Here is a 10,369-nt window from a genome sequence, read left to right as displayed (position 1 = left end):
CTACCATATGACCCAAGCAATCCCACTACTGGGCATATACCCTGAGAAAACCATAATTCAAAAAGAGGCATGTGCCAAAATGTTCATTGCAGCTCTATTTACAATAGCCAGGACATGGAAGCAACCTAAGTGTCCATCATCAGATGAATGGATAAAGAAGATGCGGCACATATATACAATGGAATGTTACTCAGCCATAAAAAGAAACAAAATTGAGTTATTTGTAGTGAGGTGGATGGACCTAGAGATTGTCATACAGAATGAAGTAAGTCAGACAGAGAAAAACAAATACTGTATGCTAACGCATATATATGGAATCTAAAAACAAAAATGGTACTGATGAACCTAGTGGCAGGACAGGAATAAAGATGCTTTATAGAGAATGGACTTGAGGACACTGGCGGGTGGGGGGAAGGGGAAGCTGGGGTGTAGTGAGAGTAGCATTGACACATATACACTAAATAGATAGCTAGTGGGAAGCAGCCGCATAGCACAGGGAGACCAGCTTGGTGCTTTGTGACCACCTAGAGGGTTGGGATAGGGAGGGTGAGAGGGAGGCTCAAGAGGGAGGGGATATGGGAATATATGTATGCATGTGGCTGATTCACTTTGCTGTACAACAGAGAGTAACAGCACTGTGAAGCAATTATACTTCAATAAAGTTGTATCAAAAAAAAAAAGGAACCATGCCAAGAGGAGGTGTTCACAGATGGTGAATACAGGAGACACAGGACCAAGTGTTCATTCCTCCATTCACCTGACAGCTCTTCAGCACACTCTGCTAGGGGCTGGGCAGCATATATCTGATTAACAAACATGAACAGTAATAATAATTAAAGATGCTTATGCTCACAGAGCACTTGCCACTTGCTAGATAGGCACTCTCTTAAGCACTTGACGTGTTTACTTCTTCCACCAACACTATGAGGTAGGTTCTGTAACCCGCTTGTAGGGTTTGGCCACTCAGGAATCTGAAGCATAGAGAGGTTGATAATTTGCTCAGACTCCCGCAGCTAGTAGATGGTGGTGCTGGGATTCACACTACCTGGTTCTGAAGTAAACGGTAAAGCTGGGAATGTATTGATAGTAAGGGAGGCTGTACCCAATGTCACAGTGCCACCTAGGAACCCAAAGGGACGTATTCCGATGAGTCTGCAGCCAAGACCCAGTTTCTCCTTTGATGGGATGGGAAGTTGATCAAGTTCAGAAGAGAGAGAAACCAGGCTGCACAGAGGGAAAGAATTCATCTCTGAAAAGGTCCTCCCAGGAAAGAAACAGTCTTGAGTGTGGGTTCTAAACACAAAGCGGTCACAAACTTGGCTCTGCGTCAGAATCGGCTGGAGTGCTTTTAAAAAAATTTGTATTAATTTAATGTTTATTGAAATCACAGTTAATATGAATGAGCACTTCTGGCATAAATAGTCATGGGAACAAACAACTACTCTGGAGGCGTGCAGTTGGACTCATGGCACCCAGCGTGTGCTGCACCGTAAGCTTGCTGGCATCAGTCCTCGCCCCCCTCGCTGTACTTACTACCATCCTAAGCTTCACCTGGCCCTTCAGTACAGCATTTTGCAGATCTGCCTATAACCCGGTGAGGTCCCTGAGCTGCCTCACAGGAAGGGACGGCCCTGGGGAGTTGTGTGAACGTGTTAAGCGGAGTTCAGTTAAGAGACCTACTGCATGGTGGTGTATAGATTGTACGTTATGCATTTAACCACTTAGTGCTGTACACGGAAGCTTTTGCAAGAACTTTTCTCGCTGTTGTAAGAAATGTTGCAGTAAATATCCTAAAACTAAAACATTTAATCATTAAACTATTTCCTTTGGAAAATTGTTGATAAGTGATCTGTAGGTCAAAATCGTATGCACACATTCAAGGCTTTGAATGGTTCACGTATCCCTCCAGAGCAGTTGTACACATGCACTTAACTCATTAGCAATTTCCCTGAACTTGGCTGAATTTTATCCTTTACTTTTTAAAAAAAATTTATTTTATTTATTTTTGTCTGTGTTGGGTGTTTGTTGCTGTGTGCAGGCTTTTTCTGGTTGCGGTGAGCGGGGGCTAATCTTTGTTGCACTGCGCGGGCTTCTCATCGCAGTGGCTTCTCTTGTTGCAGAGCACAGCCGGGCTCTAGGCACGTGGGCTTCAGTAGTTTTGGCACGCGGGCTCGGTAGTTGTGGCTCGTGGGCTCTAGAGCGCAGGCTCAGTGGTTGTGGCGCACGGGCTTGGTTGCTCCGCGTCATGTGGGATCTTCCTGGACCAGGGCTTGGACCTGTGTCACCTGCATTGGCAGGCGGATTCTTAACCACTGCACCACCAAGGAAGCCCTTATCCTTTACTTTTTAAAACATCTTGGCCATTTTAGTAGGTGAAAAATGACATTCATTAATTGCCTTTCTTTGAATTCTATTGAGACTGAACTCTTAAAAAATTGCGTATTGTCTTTTTAGTTAAATTACTTGTTCGATTAATTTTGAATATCAGATTTTTAAATCAAAATATGTTTTCTACCAGTAAAAGTTTTTATAAGAGCTAGAGATTTTTTATTTTTAATACAGGACTTTAAGAAGATGAGATGAAGGAAACTCCAAGGGATATACAGTAGGTTGTCGATGTTTAGTGTTTTGTTCCTCTTCTTTAAGGAGGAGTGGGCTTTTAACCAGTACCAGCACTGCTACTTGTCTAGCACAGAACCTCCTAATGTGGGTTGGACATAGTTTTGTATTGAATAGTCCATGCTGAGATACCCCATTTTACATCAGGCATTTATTACCAAGTTCTTAGTTTTTGCTTAGGTAGTTCTTCATTGGGCAGTCTTCGAGGATGGTGTCTTTATTTTTGGTTTCTTTAGAAGAGTTCACTTCACGCTAGTATGCTCTGCACTGTGTTCCGTGTGCCCATGTGGTCCTGTGGCTCCATTTCTCGTGGTAGCCCGAGTATTCTGCATGTCTACGTGTTCCCTTTGCTACTGGCATTCTCTATACCGTCTGCTCTTTCTCCTCTCTGTGAATAGAGCCAGTAGCTTGAGTCCTGAAAAACTGAAGTTTGCCTTCCACCCCCGCCCCAGGGAGTTCAGCATTTTATTTTTCTTTTCAATGAATTTGGGCAGAGAAAAAGGCCTTTCATCTTTCAAAAGACACATTTGATTCTGTGGGGTGGCTGGGCTCATCTGGGAGGTTCTTCTGCTCTGTGTGGCATTGGCTGGGGTCACTCAGGCAACTGTGCTCACCTGGGAGCTCGTCAGGGGCTAGACCATCTGGCACATCAGCTGGGGAGGCTGGAACGGTTGGGGGCCAGCCAGGCCTCTCTTAAGAGGCTAGTTGGACTTCTTAAATGGTGGTGCGGGGGCTCCATGAGCAAACAGCCAGATTCCCAGCTCCTAACTACGTCATCCTCCTGCTTCTCAAAGCCATTTTTGTGCAGAGTGATCAGTGGTGTCATGGAAGTTCACAAAGATGATCACTGGGGAGAGGCGACTGGTTGGATGATTGAAAGGCCGCTGGTAAGAAAAAACAGTTTCAAAAAGCAGTGGTATCTAGGGCTGGATGGCAAGGGGCTGAGTAATTCCAAGCATCCAACTCTCTTTCCTGGGTGAAGTCCTTGGACACTGGTGAGATGCTCCTTCATAAACATTTTATATGTTTATATTATAAACAACTTAATACAATATATGATTTTATAAAATGTCTTAAACACTTTATTGACAAGTAACATAAGGAGATACTGCATCGGATACCTCTCCTCTGGTATTTTATAATGCGTATTAGCTTACAAAAAACTGAAAAGTAGGGCCATTAGAACACCTGTTTAAGTTTTTATGTCAGCTTTTGTGAAACTTGTTTGATCATGGACTTTGTTGTTGTTGTTAATACCTATGAATAAATGGAACACACTAGGAGTTTTAGTAACTTTTACAGAGCCGGGATTATACTCTGTATTCTATTGTCTAAGGGGTAAATCGTTATGCCCTCTTTTGCTATGAAGAATCAAGTATTAGTATTACGTTTCTTAAAAACAAATTTAGGGCAGCATTTTAGATCTCACTGACTTTCCTGCTTTCCAGGGTTGGCAGTCTGGCTTTTCAACAGGAGCATAATTTCTTGCTGTCAGTGCTGATGTTTTATAAAACGTTAACTGGTAACAGTGCGTTTAACTTTACAACAAATTCTGAATAGTAATTTTTTAGCATTATGCTCCTTTATAGATTAGAAGAGGGAGGTGAAAGGAAGTGCATCAGGAAGATGGTGAAGGTTAGTTCATAAGACATTTGCCTCCATTTTGATACAGAGAATATAAGTTTGCGTTATTCTGTTTCTGTATAAGAGCCTCAAGCTCAAATTCAGTGCTTTATGCTTTAATATGAAAACATTTGGAAGTAATTACGGATTCTTTATTTGGTAATATAGAACCCCATGGCAACTTGTATGTTAGTGCAGTGTAGGAAAAAATCAGTCACAGTATGTAATCATCATAAAATAAGAAATTTTATATATGGCTAACACATATTGGATTCTTAGCACTGTGCTAATGACATCAAAATGTATTTTCTAATTTAATCCTTAGAATCAGCCTTTGAGGTCAATACCATTATTACCCACTTTTTCAGATGAGGAAAGCGAGACTTAGAGAGGGAAAGTAACTTCCCACAGCCCACCTTGTAACTGTATATAGGTGGGGTTAGGTGCGGTAGGCCTAGACTAGGTCTAGAATCTTGGCCCTTTGCCACATTTCATATATATTTTCTCAACTAGTGTGATAAAGGGTTACCTTGTGAGATAAACACACACACACGCACACACATACACAGACACATACATGAGAATACAATCTGAGACATAATACATACATGACACATACATGAGAATACAATACATACATGAGAATACAATCTGAGACATACATAAGAGACAAGGATGGCTGAAATATTTTGGGCATTTGTTTTCATTTGCTCTTAGAGAAAAACTTTTGCTGCAGTTGTGATTGACTCTCTAAATTGACTTGTGAATGTTTTCTGTCCCTCCCTGGGCAACAAATAATGAACTACTTTAAAATAGATAACAAGAAAGAGGAATTAAAAATAGGGATTCAGCAAGTTCAAAAACGGATTTAAGGGCTTCCCTGGTGGCGCAGTGGTTGAGAGTCCGCCTGCTGATGCAGGGGACACGGGTTCGTGCCCCGGCCCGGGAAGATCCCACATGCCACGGAGCGGCTGGGCCCGTGAGCCATGGCCGCTGAGCCTGCGCATCCGGAGCCTGTGCTCCACAACGGGAGAGGCCACAACAGTGAGAGGCCCGCGTACCGCAAAAAAACAAAAAAACCAAAAAAAACGGATTTAAGGACCCCTGACCAGTCACGTTGCTTCTAGTAAAACTTTTGTATCGTGGGATTATTTTGATCTAAGGGGATCAATCTGAGGTGGATTTGGGGTCATTTGGTCCAGCAGGTGGGTTTTGGGCAGGCAGTGTGACGTGGGAGGAGTGCTGCTGGGTCGAATTCTGGCTCTTAGGCACCTCTGAGGTCTCAACTATGTCTGCAGCCAGCTAGTTCAGGGCATAGGGTAGAGGATTCATCTCTTTGGGTTCTGTTTCCTTCTCCATAAAAGGAGAGGCAGCTTTCTCATTTCAGAGTTTCCTGATTTAGACCTATTTCCCTTCACTTGATTTGCTGTTTGGTTAGAGAAATATTTTAATGACTATATTGCACATAATTTAAAAAATCAAGTTCCAGTTAAGATGTGTATGCTAAGAAAAAAAAGGATCTTCAGAATAAAACAGGACCTTCTCAAAACCATTCAGTAAGCCAGAGGCATTGATAAAAGTAATACCTCAGAGGAAGGATTGTAGTAACAAAAGAAAGGGTAGGATATTTTTGGGTTTTTTTGTCACAGAAATTGTGTACCTTTAATAGAGGGAATAGTATGGCTAAAACAAATGAACTGTACCATAATGGAAGGAAAATTACATGACAGGGTATTGATATGCCAGGCATTTACTGTATCCTGATTTTGTTTATACACACACACACACACACACACACACACATATATATAAATTTAAATTTATATTTTATATGTATGTATTTGTTAAAAAAAAATGACCCATTAGTAGGCCATGAAATTTAGTGGGTTGTGGCCAACATGACAAAAATGCATCACCCATAGTAAGTATTGTGTAACTTGTTATGCACGTGCATGGTGCACGTGCACATTTATGGGTGTGCTAGGTCACAGTGTAAAATATACATCTAAATGGGTCATGGTCATTAATGGAAGGGGTTCTCTCAGTACACATTAACATGCTTCTTTGAGTTGTACTTAGTTTTGATTGGTCTGAATTTAGAAGTTTTTTTCCCATTTTTTCCTCTAAATTAGATTGGTTTAAAAACAAAAATCGTTTGAGTTAGTTGATGCCCTTTTAGTTTGTCCTGACAGGGTGCCTCAGGACAAGGGGATTTCGGTGTGCTGGCAGCCATCTCATGGGCTTTGGGTTACAGTGCAACATAACTCCCTTTGATAGAAAACTTGCAAATCCTTTTTCTGATGTCCTGGCTGAGCTGCACAAATGGCCAGAACTTGAAGTTAACAAACCCAGGCCTGCAGATTCAATTCTTACCTTCTATCCTTGGCCATACACTGGACCCCTGAATCTAGCCAATCAACTCTATAGTGTGTGCCATCTCCCAGTAGATGATCACGAGGGAGGAAGACCAGTCAACGCTTTGTCTCTTGAGGCTGGGTCACAAGCACTGCCTTTTCATTTATTTTTTTATTTTAAATTTATTTTAGTTTTGGCTGCATTGGGTCTTCATTGCTGTGTGCGGGCTTTCTCTAGTTGCGGAGAGCGGGGGGGCTACTTTTTGTTGCCGTGCACGGGCTTCTCACTGCAGTGGCTTCTCTTGTTGTGGAGCACGGGCTCGGTAGTTGTGGCACGTGGGCTCAGTAGTTGTGGCTCACGGGCTCTAGAGCACAGGCTCAGTAGTTGTGGCGCATAGGCTTAGTTGCTCCACAGCATGTGGGATCTTCCTGGACCAGGGTTCGAACCCATGCCCCCTGCATTGGCAGGTGGATTCTTAACCACTGTGCCACCAGGGAAGCCCCAAGCACTGCCTTTTTGTATAAGGACAGTACACTGGCAGGAGATACAGCCTTCGGTGGACGAATAGCAAATGGGCTTATTCCTCCCCTCCTGTGACACATTCCATCATCCCTATATTTCCTTGTTATTGCTCATGCTGGCCTTGGAGCCAACACAGGTGTCAGCATGTTTAGCATTTATTCACTGTATTGCTCTTTTTACATGCTGATTTTGGGAAACTGTGGGCTTCTTGACGGAACGGATTGTGTCGTATCTTTTTATCTGTATTGCGTAGCAAAGTACATTGCATGTGTGCAGGTCGTTAATAACTTCCATATGAATGAATGTATGATTCAGGTGAATTTGGGTGTTTGACTTTTTTGTTAATTTAAAAAATTTAAGCTTAAGGCTCAGGAAGGTGGATCTTTAAAAATTTTTTTTTAGGATTTTACTTGTGTACAGCATTATGCCCAAATTGTGTTATTACATTAATAATGGAATTGCTAAAAGTTGCTTTGCTGTCTAAGACTAAATACACAGTAGCTATGATATTTTATTTCCTTTTAAAAGCTAAGTAAAAAATTTAATGATTTTATAGACGTGTGTATGTATATGCATGTATACACAAACATTAATATTTATACACACCCCCCCCACACACACTGGCATGGAGACCTTTATGGACATATTTACCTGAAATACACATTTCTTCACATTCTTATGTTAAGAATTCTACTCAAAGATATTTCAGTGACATAACATCAGAATTCATGGGTAACAAAATACAAGGATGCATTCCGTGGTATCATATGGGGGGGTTAGGGTATAAAAATATCATTAATAAAATAGTGGTTAATGTATTTAAGAACAAAATATAAAACCTGGAAGTCTACTGACATAGAAAGTTTAGGGTGTAGGATTAAATGTGCCCTTGGATATAGAAGAAATGATGGGGGTGGGGAATGATTCCTTGCATGAGATTCTGGGGACTAAGAAATCCCCGAAAGAGCAGTCCACTCTGATCATTGTAAAGGTCAGAACACTGGCTAGGCTTAATTGGGAAATATTCAACAGAAGGTCAGAAATTTGAGGGAGAAGCAGGGAATCACAGGTGTTATTCATATATATGTAAGTGCGCCGAAAAGACATTGCCTAGTGTGTTTCATAGAGACTTCGGGCCACCTCTTGACCTATTATTTTGGATAAGCTTCTACTGTCACGTCATGGTCTGTCCTCCTCTTGCACAGGTAGCTACTAAACTATACTGGTCTCCTTTCCATAATCTGTTGGCAACTGTCCCTAGAGAAGGGTTTCTCAACCTCACTACTATTGACAACTTGGACCAGATAATTGTGTTGTATGTTCTGTGCATTGTAGGATGTCCAGCAGCATCCTTGACATGTACCCACTAGATGCCAGTAGCATTCCCATAGTTGACAACCAAAACCATCTCCAGACATTACTATGTCCCTTGGGAAAATTGTGCCCAGTTGAGAACCACTGCTGTAGATTACGGTAGGTCAGCATGTTTGGGAGTTGTCTCTTGTAGCTCATCCTGGTCAGGCCTGGGCCCATCCTCTCCAGCAGAGCAGGGGACTGTGCTTTTGGAACACTCTTTCTAGCCTTCTGTAAATGGCCACATGAGATCATCTTTAGGGTATACTTTTGGGCCTGTGGACTTTCAGAAGTCAGCTGTTTGAAGGGATAAAAGGCACTGAGGAGTGCATTTATAGGCTATTAACATTACCCAGTTAATATGAAAAGTGGTGAGTCAGGATGTATTTTCACGTATTTGTAGGTACCTGGAAATTATACTATTAGGACCTGCTTGTAATCAAATATTAAGCTCTTTGAGGGCAGAAATTTGTCTTCGGTCACTGATATATGCCAGGTGTTTAGAGTAGGTGATCAATAGTTCCTGAAAGTTGAATGAAAACATTAATGACTGGCTTTTTTGAATGGATCCAAAAATAGCTGTCTTCCTTGTAAACATACCTAAAATGAACATGAGGCTAGAAAAGCTCCAAAGAATGGAAGCTATTAATCAAGAAGATAAAGCTTATTCCATGAGTAAAAGAATTTGTACTTTTCAGATTGGAAAGAGGAAACCTGAGAATAAGATTCCAATTGTATTCCAAGTATTGATTGACAGGATTATCACAAACCTGTCTGAACACCAAAGTAGTAGCAGTCTTCAACTTTACTAATAGTTGGCTTCTAAAATGTTGACTGTAAGGTAGCACTTAGAACATACTTTGCTATGGCAAAGGGTTATAAATGGCAGTTGAATTCCCGTGTCCACGTCTGAATGCCTGTCACTAATCCCCTGCCGTTTATGACAGAACTCAGAGCGTCAGCCAGGAGGCCAGGGACATCACCGACTCTAGGACGGCCTCCCCTGGGGCGAGGGGCTTTTTGCGAGTGTTGAGAGGGGATTAGCGTGGCAGACAGGACGAGGCAGATGCTCTCGGGTCCCAGTTCCCTTAAACTACATGGCATGTATATAACTATAGTAAAGCCATTGCCATACTGGGGTGACGAAGTACCACTGGAGTTCAGCTGTATATGTGGTCATTTGTGAACAGCTGGCTACATATACTTAGGGATTCAACTCTGTTAAACTAAATACCATTTTTTTTTTTTTTTTGGCCACACCACGTGGCTTGCAGGATCTTAGTTCCCCGACCAGGGACTGAACCCGGGCCATGGCAGTGAAAGCCTGGAATCCTAAACACCAGGCCACCAAGGAACTCCCATTGTTAATATAAACATGTAAGTTGTTACTTATAAATTTAGTACAAGCTGTAAATGTAAATTTAGAAAAAAGGAGTAACCAAGGGGCTTTATGTTGTATACAGAGAGTCTGGGGTTCACCGTCCCTACCAGACTCTATAGAAGGTGACTGTGCTCACAACCTATTCTTTCCTGCCACCCTCAAAGGTACAGAGAGGTGAGCCACAGTGGAGTGGTAACAGCCCCGAAACTAGAAATTAGCCTGTCTGGGTTCAAAGACTGAGTCTACCTTTGCTAGCTAGCTGTTTCCTTATCTGTAAAATAAAGAATTTAGAGTTCCTGTGAGAATTAAGTGAAATAATACACCTAACCTCCTAACACAATGCCTGGTAGATGGCATGTACTCCATAAATGTTAGTTATTACTCTTGTTACGAGTTGGAGTCAGTCTGACATTTTTGTATTTTGGAAAGATAGAGAATAACTGCCTACCTTTTGGCATCAGTGTCTACCAAACACTAAATATCTTTGGACCCTGACATGGATTTTTATATTATTCA

This window comes from Leucopleurus acutus (genome assembly GCF_964270905.1).
Source record: "Leucopleurus acutus genome assembly, chromosome: X".
Lineage (NCBI taxonomy): Eukaryota > Metazoa > Chordata > Mammalia > Artiodactyla > Delphinidae > Leucopleurus > Leucopleurus acutus.
This window is presented reverse-complemented; position numbering follows the sequence as displayed.